The sequence below is a fragment of the Colletes latitarsis genome, unplaced genomic scaffold (genome assembly GCF_051014445.1).
Source record: "Colletes latitarsis isolate SP2378_abdomen unplaced genomic scaffold, iyColLati1 scaffold0024, whole genome shotgun sequence".
NCBI classification, from domain to species: domain Eukaryota; kingdom Metazoa; phylum Arthropoda; class Insecta; order Hymenoptera; family Colletidae; genus Colletes; species Colletes latitarsis.
In genome coordinates this window covers 4,928,132-4,945,463 of record NW_027488374.1, presented here as the reverse complement: position 1 = coordinate 4,945,463, position 17,332 = coordinate 4,928,132, and positions in this window count along the sequence as shown.

The window sequence follows — 17,332 nt, the reverse complement described above, 5'->3', positions numbered from 1 at the left end:
CCAGTAAAAACCCAGGATCCGTTCAATAAGTATGTGAAGAATGCGAAAGTATGAGTCTGATGAGTGAAAATCCTCGGCCTAACTTAGACCTAGCATGCGTTATCCTTAAAAATATTGATCGAAACCATGTTTAATCGACTGTTTCAGTGTGGTACCACATTACTACGTGATCCAAACCAGAAAAAAACCCAGGATCTGTTTAACAAGTATGTGAAGTATGCGAAAGTATGAGTCTGATGAGGGCAAATCCCAGGCCTAAACGAGACATAACTTGCGTTATCCTCTAAAAGAATGATCGAAACCAGGTTTAATCGACTGTTTCAGTGTGGTACCACATTACTACGTGATCCAAACCAGAAAAAGCCCAGGATCTAGCCATCAAGTATGAGAGATTTGCGAAAGAATGAGCCTGATGAGAGCAAACCCCAGAACTAACCCAGACCTAACATGAATTATTCTCTAAAATATTGATCGAAACCAGGTTTAATTGACTGTTTCAGTGTGGTACCACATTACTACGTGATCCAATCCAGTAATAGCCCAGGATCCAGCCATGAAGTATGAGAAATATGCCAAAGTATGAGCCTGATGTGGGCAAATCCTAGACCTAACCCAGACCTAACATGCGTTATCCTCTAAAATATTTATCAAGACCAGGTTTAATTGATTATTTCAGTGTGGTACCACATTACTACGTGATCCAATGCAGCAAAAACCCTCGATCAGGTCAACATGCATGTTAAAACTGCGAAAGTATGAGCCTGATCAGGGCAAATACCAGACCTATCCCAGACCTAACATGCGTTATCCTCAAAAATATTAATCGAAACCAGGTTTAATCGACTGTTTCAGTGTGGTCCCACATTACTACGTGTTCCAAACCAGAAAAAACCCAGGATCCGTTCAACAAGTATGTGAAGAATGCGAAAGTATGAGTCTGATGAGTGAAAATCCCAGGCCTAACCTAGACCTAACATGCGTTATCCTCAAAAATATTGATCGAAACCTGGTTTAATCGACTGTTTCAGTGTGGTACCACATTACTACGTGACTCAAACCAGAAAAAACCCAGGATCTGTTCAACAAGTATGTGAAAAACGCGAAAGTATGAGCCTGATGAGGGCAAATCCCAGAACTATCCCAGACCAAACTTGCGTTATCCTCTAAAATATTGATCGAAACCAGGTTTAATCGGCTGCTTCAGTGTGGTACCACATTGCTACGTGATCCAAACCAGAAAAAACCCAGGATCAGTTCAACAAGTATGTGAAAAACGTGAAAGTATGAGCCTGATGAGGGCGAAACCCAGACCTATCCCAGACCTAACTTGCGTTATCCTCTAAAATATTGATCGAAACCAGGTTTAATCGACTGTTTCAGTGTGGTACCACATTACTACGTGATCCAAACCAGAAAAAAACCCAGGATCTGTTCAACAAGTATGTGAAAAACGCGAAAGTATGAGCCTGATGAGGGCAAATCCCAGACCTATCCCAAACCTAACTTGCGTTGTCCTCTAAGATATTGATGGAAACCAGGTTTAATTGACTGTTTCAGCGTGGTACCACATTACTACGTGATACAATCCAGAAACAGCCCGGGATCTAGCCATGAAGTATGAGAAATATGCGAAAGTATGAGCCTGATGAGGGCAAATCCTAGACCTAACCCAAACCTAACATGCGTTATCCTCTAAAATATTGATCCAAACCGGGTTTAATGGACTGGTTCAGTGTGGTACCACTTTACTACGTGATCCAAAGCGGAAAAAACCCTCGATCGGGTCAACATGTATGTTAAAAATGCGAAAGTATGACCCAGACGAAGGCAAATCCCAGGCCTAAACTAGACCTAACATGCATTGTCCTCTAAAATATTGATGGAAACCAGGTTTAATTGACTGTTTCAGTGTTGTACTTCATTACTACGTGATGCAATCCAGAAAAAGCCCAGGATCTAGACATCTAGTATGAGAAATATGCGAAAGAATGAGCCTGATGAGAGCAAATCCCAGACCAAACCTAGACCGAACATGAAATATTCTTCAAAATATTGATCGAACCCAGGTTTAATTGACTGTTTCAGTGTGGTACCACATTACTATGTGATCCAAACCAGAAAAAACCCAGGATCTCTTCAACAAGTATGTGAAAAACGCGAAAGTATGAGCCTGTTGAGGGCAAATCCCAGACCTCTCCCAGACCTAACTTGCGTTATCCTCTAAAATATTGATCGAAACCAGGTTTAATCGACTGTTTCAGTGTGGTCCCTCATTACTATGTGATCCAAACCAGAAAATAACCCAGGATCTGTTCAACGAGTATGTGAAGTGTGCGAAAGTATGAGTCTGATGAGGGCTAATCCCAGACCTATCCCAGACCTAACTTGCGTTATCCTCTAAAACATTGATCGAAATCAGGCTTAATCGACTCTTTCAGTGTGGTCCCACATTACTATGTGATCCAAACCAGAAAATAACCCAGGATCTGTTCAACGAGTATGTGAAGTGTGCGAAAGTATAAGTCTGATGAGTGAAAATCCCAGATCTAACCTAGACCTAACATGCGTTATCCTCTAAAATATTGATCCAAACCAGGTTTAATTGAAGGTTTCAGTGTGGTACCACATTACTACGTGATCCAATCCAGAAATAGCCCAGGATCCAGCCATGAAGTATGAGAAATATGCGAATGTATGAGCCTGATGGGGGCAAATCCTAGTCCTAACCCAGACCTAACATGCGTTATCCTCTAAAATATTTATCAAGACCAGGTTTAATTGAATGTTTCAGTGTGGTACCACATTACTACGTGAACCAAACCATAAAAAATCCAGGATCTGTTCAACAAGTATGTGAAGAATGCGAAAGTATGAGTCTAATGAGTGAAAATCCCAGGGCTAACCTAGACCTAACATGCGTTATCCTCTAAAATATTGATCCAAACCAGGTTTAATGGACTGTTTTAGTGTGGTACCACTTTACTACGTGATCCAAAGCAGAAAAAACCCTCGATCAGGTCAACATGTATGTTAAAACTGCGGAAGTATGACCCTGATGAGGGCAAATCCCAGGCCTAACCTAGACCTAACATGCGTTGTCCTCTAAAATATTGATGGAAACCAGGTTTAATTGACTGTTTCAGTGTTGTACTTCATTACTACGTGATGCAATCCAGAAAAAGCCCAGGATCTAGCCATCAAGTATGACAAATATGCGAAAGAATGAGCCCGATGAGAGCAAATGCCAGACCTAACCTAGACCTAACATGAATTGTTCTCTAAAATATTGATCAAATCCAGGTTTAATTGACTGTTTCAGTGTGGTACCACATTACTACGCGATCCAATCCAGAAATAGCCCAGGATCCAGCCATGAAGTATGAGAAATATGCGAAAGTATGAGCCTGATGAGGGCGAATCCCAGACCTATCCTGGACCAAACTTGCGTTATCCTCTAAAATATTGATCGAAACCAGTTTTAATTGACTGTTTCAGCGTGGTACCACATTACTACGTGATCCAAACCAGTAAGAACCCAGGATCCGTTCAACAAGTATGTGAAGAATGCGAAAGTATGAGTCTGATGAGTGAAAAACCCCGGCCTAACCTAGACCTAACATGAATTATTCTCTAAAATATTGATCGAAACCAGGTTTAATTGACTGTTTTAGTGTGGTACCACTTTACTACGTGATCCAAAGCAGAAAAAACCCTCGATCAGGTCAACATGCATGTTAAAACTGCGAAAGTATGAGCCTGATGAGGGCAAATCCCAGACCTATCCCAGACCTAACATGCGTTATCCTCAAAAATATTAATCGAAACCAGGTTTAATCGACTGTTTCAGTGTGGTACCACATTACTACGTGATCCAAACCAGAAAAAAACCCAGGATCTTGTCAACGAGTATGTGAAGTGTGCGAAAGTATGAGTCTGATGAGGGATAATCCCAGACCTATCCCAGACCTAACTTGCGTTATCCTCTAAAATAGTGATCGAAACCAGGTTTAAGTGACTGTTTTAGTTGTGGTACCACATTACTATGTGATCCAATCCAGAAATAGCCCAGGATCTAGCCATGAAGTATGAGAAATATGCGAAAGTATGAGCCTGATGGGGGCAAATCCTAGACCTAACCCAGACCTAACATATGTTGTCCTCTAAAATATTTATCAAGACCAGGTTTAATTGATTGTTTCAGTGTGGTCCCACATTACTACGTGATCCAAACCGGAAATAACCCAGGATCCGTTCAATAAGTATGTGAAGAATGCGAAAGTATGAGACTGATGAGTGAAAATCCCAGGCCTAACCTAGACCTAACATGCGTTATCCTCAAAAATATTGATCGAAACCTGGTTTAATCGACTGTTTCAGTGTGGTACCACATTACTATGTGATCCAAACCAGAAAATAACCCAGGATCTGTTCAACGAGTATGTGAAGTGCGCGAAAGTATGAGTCTGATGAGGGCAAATCCCAGACCTATCCCAGACCTAACTTGCGTTGTCTTCTAAGATATTGGTGGAAACCAGGTTCAATTGACTGTTTCAGTGTTGTACTTCATTACTACGTGATGCAATCCAGAAAAAGCCCAGGATCTAGCCATCAAGTATGAGAAATATGCGAAAGTATGAGCCTGATGAGGGCGAATCCCAGACCTATCCCAGACCTAACTTGCGTTATCCTCTAAAATATTGATCGAAATCAGGTTTAATTGACTGTTTCAGCGTGGTACCACATTACTACGTGATACAATCCAGAAACAGCCCAGGATCTAGCCATGAGGTATGAGAAATATGCGAAAGTATGAGCCTGATGAGAGCAAATCCCAGACCTAACCTAGACCTAACATGAATTATTCTCTAAAATATTTATCATGACCAGGTTTAATTGATTGTTTCACTGTGGTACCACATTACTACGTGACCCAATCCAGAAATAGCCCAGGATCCAGCCTTGAAGTATGAGAAATATGCGAAAGTATTAGCCTGATGGGGGCAAATCCTAGACCTAACCCAGACCTAACATGTGTCATCCTCTAAAATATCTATCAAGACCAGGTTTAATTGAATGTTTCAGTGTAGTACCACATTACTACGTGATCCAAACCAGTAAAAACCCAGGATCCGTTCAACAAGTATCTGAAGAATGCGAAAGTATGAGTCTGATGAGTGAAACTCCCAGACCTAACCTAGACCTAACATGCGTTATCCTCTAAAATATTGATCCAAACCAGGTTTAATGGACTGTTTCAGTGTGGTACCACACTACTACGTGATCCAAACCAGAAAAAAACCCAGGATCTGTTCAACAAGTATGTGAAAAACGCGAAAGTATGAGCCTGATGAGGGCAAATCCCAGACCTATCCCAGACCTAACTTGCGTTGTCTTCTAAGATATTAATGGAAACCAGGTTTAATTGACTGTTTCAGTGTTGTACTTCTTTACTACGTGATGCAATCCAGAAAAAGCCCAGGATCTAGCCATCAAGTATGAGAAATATGCGAAAGTATGAGCCTGATGAGGGCAAATCCCAGGCCTAAACTAGACATAACCTTCGTTATCCTCTAAAATATTGATCGAAACCAGGTTTAATTCACTGTTCTAGTGTGGTACCACTTTACTACGTGATCCAAAGCAGAAAAAACCCTCGATCAGGTCAACATGCATGTTAAAACTGCGAAAGTATGAGCCTGATGAGGGCAAATCCCAGACCTATCCCAGACCTAACATGCGTTATCCTCAAAAATATTTATCGAAACCAGGTTTAATCGACTGTTTCAGTGTGGTACCACATTACTACGTGATCCAAACCAGAAAAAAACCCAGGATCTTGTCAACGAGTATGTGAAGTGTGCGAAAGTATGAGTCTGATGAGGGCAAATCCCAGACCTATCCCGGACCTAACTTGCGTTATCCTCAAAAATATTGATCGAAACCTGGTTTAATCGACTGTTTCAGTGTGGTACCACATTACTATGTGATCCAAACCACAAAATAACCCAGGATCTGTTCAACGAGTATGCGAAGTGCGCGAAAGTATGAGTCTGATGAGGGCAAATCCCAGACCTATCCCAGACCTAACTTGCGTTGTCCTCTAAGATATTGGTGGAAACCAGGTTTAATTGACTGTTTCAGTGTTGTGCTTCGTTACTACGTGATGCAATCCAGAAAAAGCCCAGGATCTAGCCATCAAGTATGAGAAATATGCGAAAGTATGAGCCTGATGAGGGCGAATCCCAGACCTATCCCAGACCTAACTTGCGTTATCCTCGAAAATATTGATAGAAACCTGGTTTAATCGACTGTTTCAGTGTGGTACCACATTACTACGAGATCCAATCCAGAAATAGCCCAGGATCTAGCCATGAAGTGTGAGAAATATGCGAATGTATGAGCCTGACGAGGACAAATCCTAGACCTAACCCAGACCTAACATGCGTTATCCTTTAAAATATTTATCAAGACCAGGTTTAATTGATTGTTTCTGTGTGGTCCCATATTACTACGTGATCCAAACCAGAAAAAACCCAGGATCCGTTCAACAAGTATGTGAAGAATGCGAAACTATGAGTCTGATGAGTGAAAATCCCAGGCCTAACCTAGACCTAACATGCGTTATCCTCAAAAATATTGATCGAAACCAGGTTTAATCGACTGTCTCAGTGTGGTACCACATTACTACGTGATCCAAACCAGAAAAAAACCCAGGATCTTGTCAACGAGTATGTGAAGTGTGCGAAAGTATGAGTCTGATGAGGGCTAATCCCAGACCTATCCCAGACCTAACTTGCGTTATCCTCTAAAATAGTGATCGAAACCAGGTTTAAGTGACTGTTTTAGTTGTGGTACCACATTACTATGTGATGCAATCCAGAAAAAGCCCAGGATCTAGCCATGAAGTATGAGAAATATGCGAAAGTATGAGCCTGATGTGGGCAAATCCTAGACCTAACCCAGACCTAACATGCGTTATCCTCTAAAATATTTATCAAGACCAGGTTTAATTGATTGTTTCAGTGTGGTACCACATTGCTACGTGATCCAAACCAGAAAAAACCCAGGATCAGTTCAACAAGTATGTGAAAAACGAGAAAGTATGAGCCAGATGAGGGCGAATCCCAGACCTATCCCAGGCCTAACATGCGTCATCCTCTAAGATATTGATGGAAACCAGGTTTAATCGACTGTTCCAGTGTGGTACTTCATTACTACGTGATGCAATCCAGAAAAAGCCCACGATCTAGACATCAAGTATGAGAAATATGCGAAAGAATGAGCCTGATGAGAGCAAATCCTAGACCTAACCCAAACCTAACATGAATTATTCTCTAAAATATTGATCGAAACCAGGTTTAATTGACTGTTCCAGTGTGGTACCACATTACTATGTGATCCAAACTAGTAAAAACCCAGGATCCGTTCAACAAGTAAGTGAAGAATGCGAAAGTATGAGTCTGATGAGTGAAAATCCTCGGCCTAACCTAGACCTAACATGCGTTATCCTCAAAAATATTGATCGAAACCATGTTTTATCGACTGTTTCAGTGTGGTACCACATTACTACGTGATCCAAACCAGAAAAAAACCCAGGATCTGTTCAACAAGTATGTGAAGTATGCGAAAGTATGAGTCTGATGGGGGCAAATCCCAGGCCTAAACTAGACATAACTTTCGTTATCCTCTAAAATATTGATCGAAACCAGGTTTAATTGACTGCTTTAGTGTGGTACCACATTACTACGTGATCCAAAGCAGAAAAAACCCTCGATCAGGTCAACATGCATGTTAAAACTGCGAAAGTATGAGCCTGATGTGGGCAAATCCCAGACCTATCCCAGACCTAACATGCGTTATCCTCAAAAATATTAATCGAAACCAGGTTTAATTGACTGTTTCAGTGTGGTACCACATTACTACGTGATCCAAACCAGAAAAAAACCCAGGATCTTGTCAACGAGTATGTGAAGTGTGCGAAAGTATGAGTCTGATGAGGGCTAATCCCAGACCTATGCCAGACCTAACTTCCGTTATCCTCTATAATAATGATCGAAACCAGGTTTAATTGACTGTTTTAGTTGTGGGACCACTTTACTACGTGATCCAAAGCAGAAAAATCCCTCGATCAGGTCAACATGCATGTTAAACCTGCGGCAGTATGAGCCTCATGAGGGCAAATCCCAGACCTAACCTAGACCTAACATGCGTTGTCCTCTAAAATATTGATGGAAACCAGGTTTAATTGACTGTTTCAGTGTTGTACTTCATTACTACGTGATGCAATCCAGAAAAAGCCCAGGATCTAGCCATCAAGTATGACAAATATGCGAAAGAATGAGCCGGATGAGAGCAAATGCCAGACCTAACCTAGACCTAACATGAATTGTTCTCTAAAATATTGATCAAATCCAGGTTTAATTGACTGTTTCAGTGTGGTACCACATTACTACGCGATCCAATCCAGAAATAGCCCAGGATCCAGCCATGAAGTATGAGAAATATGCGAAAGTATGAGCCTGATGAGGGCGAATCCCAGACCTATCCTGGACCAAACTTGCGTTATCCTCTAAAATATTGATCGAAACCAGTTTTAATTGACTGTTTCAGCGTGGTACCACATTACTACGTGATCCAAACCAGTAAGAACCCAGGATCCGTTCAACAAGTATGTGAAGAATGCGAAAGTATGAGTCTGATGAGTGAAAAACCCCGGCCTAACCTAGACCTAACATGAATTATTCTCTAAAATATTGATCGAAACCAGGTTTAATTGACTGTTTTAGTGTGGTACCACTTTACTACGTGATCCAAAGCAGAAAAAACCCTCGATCAGGTCAACATGCATGTTAAAACTGCGAAAGTATGAGCCTGATGAGGGCAAATCCCAGACCTATCCCAGACCTAACATGCGTTATCCTCAAAAATATTAATCGAAACCAGGTTTAATCGACTGTTTCAGTGTGGTACCACATTACTACGTGATCCAAACCAGAAAAAAACCCAGGATCTTGTCAACGAGTATGTGAAGTGTGCGAAAGTATGAGCCTGATGAGGGCGAATCCCAGACCTATCCTGGACCAAACTTGCGTTATCCTCTAAAATATTGATCGAAACCAGTTTTAATTGACTGTTTCAGCGTGGTACCACATTACTACGTGATCCAAACCAGTAAGAACCCAGGATCCGTTCAACAAGTATGTGAAGAATGCGAAAGTATGAGTCTGATGAGTGAAAAACCCCGGCCTAACCTAGACCTAACATGAATTATTCTCTAAAATATTGATCGAAACCAGTTTTAATTGACTGTTTCAGCGTGGTACCACATTACTACGTGATCCAAACCAGTAAGAACCCAGGATCCGTTCAACAAGTATGTGAAGAATGCGAAAGTATGAGTCTGATGAGTGAAAAACCCCGGCCTAACCTAGACCTAACATGAATTATTCTCTAAAATATTGATCGAAACCAGGTTTAATTGACTGTTTCAGTGTGGTACCACATTACTACGTGATCCAAACCAGAAAAAAACCCAGGATCTTGTCAACGAGTATGTGAAGTGTGCGAAAGTATGAGTCTGATGAGGGCAAATCCCAGACCTATCCCAGACCTAACTTGCGTTATCCTCAAAAATATTGATCGAAACCTGGTTTAATCGACTGTTTCAGTGTGGTACCACATTACTATGTGATCCAAACCAGAAAATAACCCAGGATCTGTTCAACGAGTATGTGAAGTGCGCGAAAGTATGAGTCTGATGAGGGCAAATCCCAGACCTATCCCAGACCTAACTTGCGTTGTCCTCTAAGATATTGATGGAAACCAGGTTTAATTGACTGTTTCAGTGTTGTGCTTCGTTACTACGTGATGCAATCCAGAAAAAGCCCAGGATCTAGCCATCAAGTATGAGAAATATGCGAAAGTATGAGCCTGATGAGGGCGAATCCCAGACCTATCCCAGACCTAACTTGCGTTATCCTCGAAAATATTGATAGAAACCTGGTTTAATCGACTGTTTCAGTGTGGTACCACATTACTACGAGATCCAATCCAGAAATAGCCCAGGATCTAGCCATGAAGTGTGAGAAATATGCGAATGTATGAGCCTGACGAGGACAAATCCTAGACCTAACCCAGACCTAACATGCGTTATCCTTTAAAATATTTATCAAGACCAGGTTTAATTGATTGTTTCTGTGTGGTCCCATATTACTACGTGATCCAAACCAGAAAAAACCCAGGATCCGTTCAACAAGTATGTGAAGAATGCGAAACTATGAGTCTGATGTGTGAAAATCCCAGGCCTAACCTAGACCTAACATGCGTTATCCTCAAAAATATTGATCGAAACCAGGTTTAATCGACTGTCTCAGTGTGGTACCACATTACTACGTGATCCAAACCAGAAAAAAACCCAGGATCTTGTCAACGAGTATGTGAAGTGTGCGAAAGTATGAGTCTGATGAGGGCTAATCCCAGACCTATCCCAGACCTAACTTGCGTTATCCTCTAAAATAGTGATCGAAACCAGGTTTAAGTGACTGTTTTAGTTGTGGTACCACATTACTATGTGATGCAATCCAGAAAAAGCCCAGGATCTAGCCATGAAGTATGAGAAATATGCGAAAGTATGAGTCTGATGAGGGCAAATCCCAGACCTATCCCAGACCTAACTTGCGTTGTCCTCTAAGATATTGATGGAAACCAGGTTTAATTGACTGTTTCAGTGTTGTACTTCATTACTACGTGATGCAATCCAGAAAAAGCCCAGGATCTAGCCATCAAGTATGAGAAATATGCGAAAGTATGAGCCTGATGAGGGCGAATCCCAGACCTATCCCAGACCTAACTTGCGTTATCCTCTAAAATATTGATCGAAACGAGGTTTAATTGACTGTTTCAGCGTGGTACCACATTACTACGTGATACAATCCAGAAACAGCCCGGGATCTAGCCATGAAGTATGAGAAATATGCGAAAGAATGAGCCTGATGAGAGCAAATCCTAGACCTAACCCAAACCTAACATGAATTATTCTCTAAAATATTGATCGAAACCAGGTTTAATTGACTGTTTCAGTGTGGTACCACATTACTATGTGATCCAAACCAGTAAAAACCCAGGATCCGTTCAACAAGTATGTGAAGAATGCGAAAGTATGAGTCTGATGAATGAAAATCCTCGGCCTAACCTAGACCTAACATGCCTTATCCTTAAAAATATTGATCGAAACCATGTTCAATCGACTGTTTCAGTGTGGTACCACATTACTACGTGATCCAAACCAGAAAAAAACCCAGGATCTGTTCAACAAGTATGTGAAGAATGCGAAAGTATGAGGCTGATGAGTGAAAATCCCAGGCCTAACCTAGACCTAACATGCGTCATCCTCAAAAATATTGATCGAAACCTGGTATAATCGACTGCTTCAGTGTGGTACCACATTACTACGTGACACAAACCAGAAAAAACCCAGGATCTCTTCAACAAGTATGTGAAAAACGCGAAAGTATGATCCTGAATAGGGCAAATCCCAGACCTATCCCAGACCAAACTTGCGTTATCCTCTAAAATATTGATCGAAACCAGGTTTAATCGACTGTTTCAGTGTGGTACCACATTGCTACGTGATCCAAACCAGAAAAAACCCAGGATCAGTTCAACAAGTATGTCAAAAACGCGAAAGTATGAGCCTGTTGAGGGCGAATCCCTGACCTATCCCAGACCTAACTTGCGTTATCCTCTAAAATATTGATCGAAACGAGGTTTAATTGACTGTTTCAGCGTGGTACCACATTACTACGTGATACAATCCAGAAAATGCCCAGGATCTAGCCATCAAGTATGAGAGATATGCGAAAGAATGAGCCTGATGAGAGCAAACCCCAAAACTAACCCAGACCTAACATGAATTATTCTCCAAAATATTGATCGAAACCAGGTTTAATTGACAGTTTCAGTGTGGTACCACATTACTACGTGATCCAATCCAGTAATAGCCCAGGATCCAGCCATGAAGTATGAGAAATATGCGAAAGTATGAGCCTGATGTGGGCAAATCCTAGACCTAACCCAGACCTAACATGCGTTATCCTCTAAAATATTTATCAAGACCAGGTTTAATTGATTGTTTCAGTGTGGTACCACATTGCTACGTGATCCAAACCAGAAAAAACCCAGGATCAGTTCAACAAGTATGTGAAAAACGAGAAAGTATGAGCCTGATGAGGGCGAATCCCAGACCTATCCCAGGCCTAACATGCGTCATCCTCTAAGATATTGATGGAAACCAGGTTTAATCGACTGTTCCAGTGTGGTACTTCATTACTACGTGATGCAATCCAGAAAAAGCCCACGATCTAGACATCAAGTATGAGAAATATGCGAAAGAATGAGCCTGATGAGAGCAAATCCTAGACCTAACCCAAACCTAACATGAATTATTCTCTAAAATATTGATCGAAACCAGGTTTAATTGACTGTTCCAGTGTGGTACCACATTACTATGTGATCCAAACTAGTAAAAACCCAGGATCCGTTCAACAAGTAAGTGAAGAATGCGAAAGTATGAGTCTGATGAGTGAAAATCCTCGGCCTAACCTAGACCTAACATGCGTTATCCTCAAAAATATTGATCGAAACCATGTTTTATCGACTGTTTCAGTGTGGTACCACATTACTACGTGATCCAAACCAGAAAAAAACCCAGGATCTGTTCAACAAGTATGTGAAGTATGCGAAAGTATGAGTCTGATGGGGGCAAATCCCAGGCCTAAACTAGACATAACTTTCGTTATCCTCTAAAATATTGATCGAAACCAGGTTTAATTGACTGCTTTAGTGTGGTACCACATTACTACGTGATCCAAAGCAGAAAAAACCCTCGATCAGGTCAACATGCATGTTAAAACTGCGAAAGTATGAGCCTGATGTGGGCAAATCCCAGACCTATCCCAGACCTAACTTGCGTTATCCTCAAAAATATTAATCGAAACCAGGTTTAATTGACTGTTTCAGTGTGGTACCACATTACTACGTGATCCAAACCAGAAAAAAACCCAGGATCTTGTCAACGAGTATGTGAAGTGTGCGAAAGTATGAGTCTGATGAGGGCTAATCCCAGACCTATGCCAGACCTAACTTCCGTTATCCTCTATAATAATGATCGAAACCAGGTTTAATTGACTGTTTTAGTTGTGGCACCACTTTACTATGTGATCCAAAGCAGAAAAATCCCTCGATCAGGTCAACATGCATGTTAAACCTGCGGCAGTATGAGCCTCATGAGGGCAAATCCCAGACCTATCCCAGACCTAACATGCGTTAACCTCAAAAATATTAGTCGAAACCAGGTTTAATTGACTGTCTTAGTTGTGGCGCCACTTTACTACGTGATCCAAAGCAGAAAAATCCCTCGATCAGGTCAACATGCATGTTAAAACTGCGAAAGTATGAGTCTGATGAGGTCAAATCCCAGATCTATCCCAGACCTAACTTGCGTTATCCTCTAAAATAATGATCGAAACCAGGTTTAATTGACTGTTTTAGTTGTGGCACCACTTTACTACGTGATCCAAAGCAGAAAAATCCCTCGATCAGGTCAACATGCATGTTAAAACTGCGAAAGTATGACCCTGATGAGGGCAAATCCCAGGCCTAACCTAGACCTAACATGCGTTCTCTTCTAAAATATTGAGCGAAACCAGGTTTAATCGACTGTTTCAGTGTGGTCCCTCATTACTATGTGATCCAAACCAGAAAATAACCCAGGATCTGTTCAACGAGTATGTGAAGTGTGCGAAAGTATGAGTCTGATGAGGGCTAATCCCAGACCTATCCCAGACCTAACTTGCGTTATCCTCTAAAATATTGATCGAAATCAGGCGTAATCGACTCTTTCAGTGTGGTCCCACATTACTATGTGATCCAAACCAGAAAATAACCCAGGATCTGTTCAACGAGTATGTGAAGTGTGCGAAAGTAAAAGTCTGATGAGTGAAAATCCCAGATCTAACCTAGACCTAACATGCGTTATCCTCTAAAATATTGATCCAAACCAGGTTTAATGGACTGTTTCAGTGTGGTACCACTTTACTACGTGATCCAAAGCAGAAAAATCCCTCGATCAGGTCAACATGTATGTTAAAACTGCGGAAGTATGACCCTGATGAGGGCAAATCCCAGGCCTAACCTAGACCTAACATGCGTTGTCCTCTAAAATATTGATGGAAACCAGGTTTTATTGTCTGTTTCAGTGTTGTACTTCATTACTACGTGATGCAATCCAGAAAAAGCACAGGATCTAGCCATCAAGTATGAGAAATATGCGAAAGAATGAGCCTGAACGGAGCAAATCCCAGACCTAACCTAGACATAACATGAATTATTCTCTAAAATATTGATCAAAACCAGGTTTAATTGAAGGTTTCAGTGTGGTACCACATTACTACGTGATCCAATCCAGAAATAGCCCAGGATCCAGCCATGAAGTATGAGAAATATGCGAAAGTATGAGCCTGATGGGGGCAAATCCTAGTCCTAACCCAGACCTAACATGCGTTATCCTCTAAAATATTTATCAAGACCAGGTTTAATTGAATGTTTCAGTGTGGTACCACATTACTACGTGAACCAAACCATAAAAAATCCAGGATCTGTTCAACAAGTATGTGAAGAATGCGAAAGTATGAGTCTAATGAGTGAAAATCCCAGGGCTAACCTAGACCTAACATGCGTTATCCTCTAAAATATTGATCCAAACCAGGTTTAATGGACTGTTTTAGTGTGGTACCACTTTACTACGTGATCCAAAGCAGAAAAAACCCTCGATCAGGTCAACATGTATGTTAAAACTGCGGAAGTATGACCCTGATGAGGGCAAATCCCAGGCCTAACCTAGACCTAACATGCGTTGTCCTCTAAAATATTGATGGAAACCAGGTTTAATTGACTGTTTCAGTGTTGTACTTCATTACTACGTGATGCAATCCAGAAAAAGCCCAGGATCTAGCCATCAAGTATGACAAATATGCGAAAGAATGAGCCCGATGAGAGCAAATGCCAGACCTAACCTAGACCTAACATGAATTGTTCTCTAAAATATTGATCAAATCCAGGTTTAATTGACTGTTTCAGTGTGGTACCACATTACTACGCGATCCAATCCAGAAATAGCCCAGGATCCAGCCATGAAGTATGAGAAATATGCGAAAGTATGAGCCTGATGAGGGCGAATCCCAGACCTATCCTGGACCAAACTTGCGTTATCCTCTAAAATATTGATCGAAACCAGTTTTAATTGACTGTTTCATCGTGGTACCACATTACTACGTGATCCAAACCAGTAAGAACCCAGGATCCGTTCAACAAGTATGTGAAGAATGCGAAAGTATGAGTCTGATGAGTGAAAAACCCCGGCCTAACCTAGACCTAACATGAATTATTCTCTAAAATATTGATCGAAACCAGGTTTAATTGACTGTTTTAGTGTGGTACCACTTTACTACGTGATCCAAAGCAGAAAAAACCCTCGATCAGGTCAACATGCATGTTAAAACTGCGAAAGTATGAGCCTGATGAGGGCAAATCCCAGACCTATCCCAGACCTAACATGCGTTATCCTCAAAAATATTAATCGAAACCAGGTTTAATCGACTGTTTCAGTGTGGTACCACATTACTACGTGATCCAAACCAGAAAAAAACCCAGGATCTTGTCAACGAGTATGTGAAGTGTGCGAAAGTATGAGTCTGATGAGGGCTAATCCCAGACCTATCCCAGACCTAACTTGCGTTATCCTCTAAAATAGTGATCGAAACCAGGTTTAAGTAACTGTTTTAGTTGTGGTACCACATTACTATGTGATCCAATCCAGAAATAGCCCAGGATCTAGCCATGAAGTATGAGAAATATGCGAAAGTATGAGCCTGATGGGGGCAAATCCTAGACCTAACCCAGACCTAACATATGTTGTCCTCTAAAATATTTATCAAGACCAGGTTTAATTGATTGTTTCAGTGTGGTCCCACATTACTACGTGATCCAAACCGGAAATAAACCAGGATCCGTTCAATAAGTATGTGAAGAATGCGAAAGTATGAGACTGATGAGTGAAAATCCCAGGCCTAACCTAGACCTAACATGCGTTATCCTCAAAAATATTGATCGAAACCTGGTTTAATCGACTGTTTCAGTGTGGTACCACATTACTATGTGATCCAAACCAGAAAATAACCCAGGATCTGTTCAACGAGTATGTGAAGTGCGCGAAAGTATGAGTCTGATGAGGGCAAATCCCAGACCTATCCCAGACCTAACTTGCGTTGTCTTCTAAGATATTGATGGAAACCAGGTTCAATTGACTGTTTCAGTGTTGTACTTCATTACTACGTGATGCAATCCAGAAAAAGCCCAGGATCTAGCCATCAAGTATGAGAAATATGCGAAAGTATGAGCCTGATGAGGGCGAATCCCAGACCTATCCCAGACCTAACTTGCGTTATCCTCTAAAATATTGATCGAAATCAGGTTTAATTGACTGTTTCAGCGTGGTACCACATTACTACGTGATACAATCCAGAAACAGCCCAGGATCTAGCCATGAGGTATGAGAAATATGCGAAAGTATGAGCCTGATGAGAGCAAATCCCAGACCTAACCTAGACCTAACATGAATTATTCTCTAAAATATTTATCATGACCAGGTTTAATTGATTGTTTCACTGTGGTACCACATTACTACGTGACCCAATCCAGAAATAGCCCAGGATCCAGCCTTGAAGTATGAGAAATATGCGAAAGTATTAGCCTGATGGGGGCAAATCCTAGACCTAACCCAGACCTAACATGTGTCATCCTCTAAAATATTTATCAAGACCAGGTTTAATTGAATGTTTCAGTGTAGTACCACATTACTACGTGATCCAAACCAGTAAAAACCCAGGATCCGTTCAACAAGTATCTGAAGAATGCGAAAGTATGAGTCTGATGAGTGAAACTCCCAGACCTAACCTAGACCTAACATGCGTTATCCTCTAAAATATTGATCCAAACCAGGTTTAATGGACTGTTTCAGTGTGGTACCACACTACTACGTGATCCAAACCAGAAAAAAACCCAGGATCTGTTCAACAAGTATGTGAAAAACGCGAAAGTATGAGCCTGATGAGGGCAAATCCCAGACCTATCCCAGACCTAACTTGCGTTGTCCTCTAAGATATTAATGGAAACCAGGTTTAATTGACTGTTTCAGTGTTGTACTTCTTTACTACGTGATGCAATCCAGAAAAAGCCCAGGATCTAGCCATCAAGTATGAGAAATATGCGAAAGTAT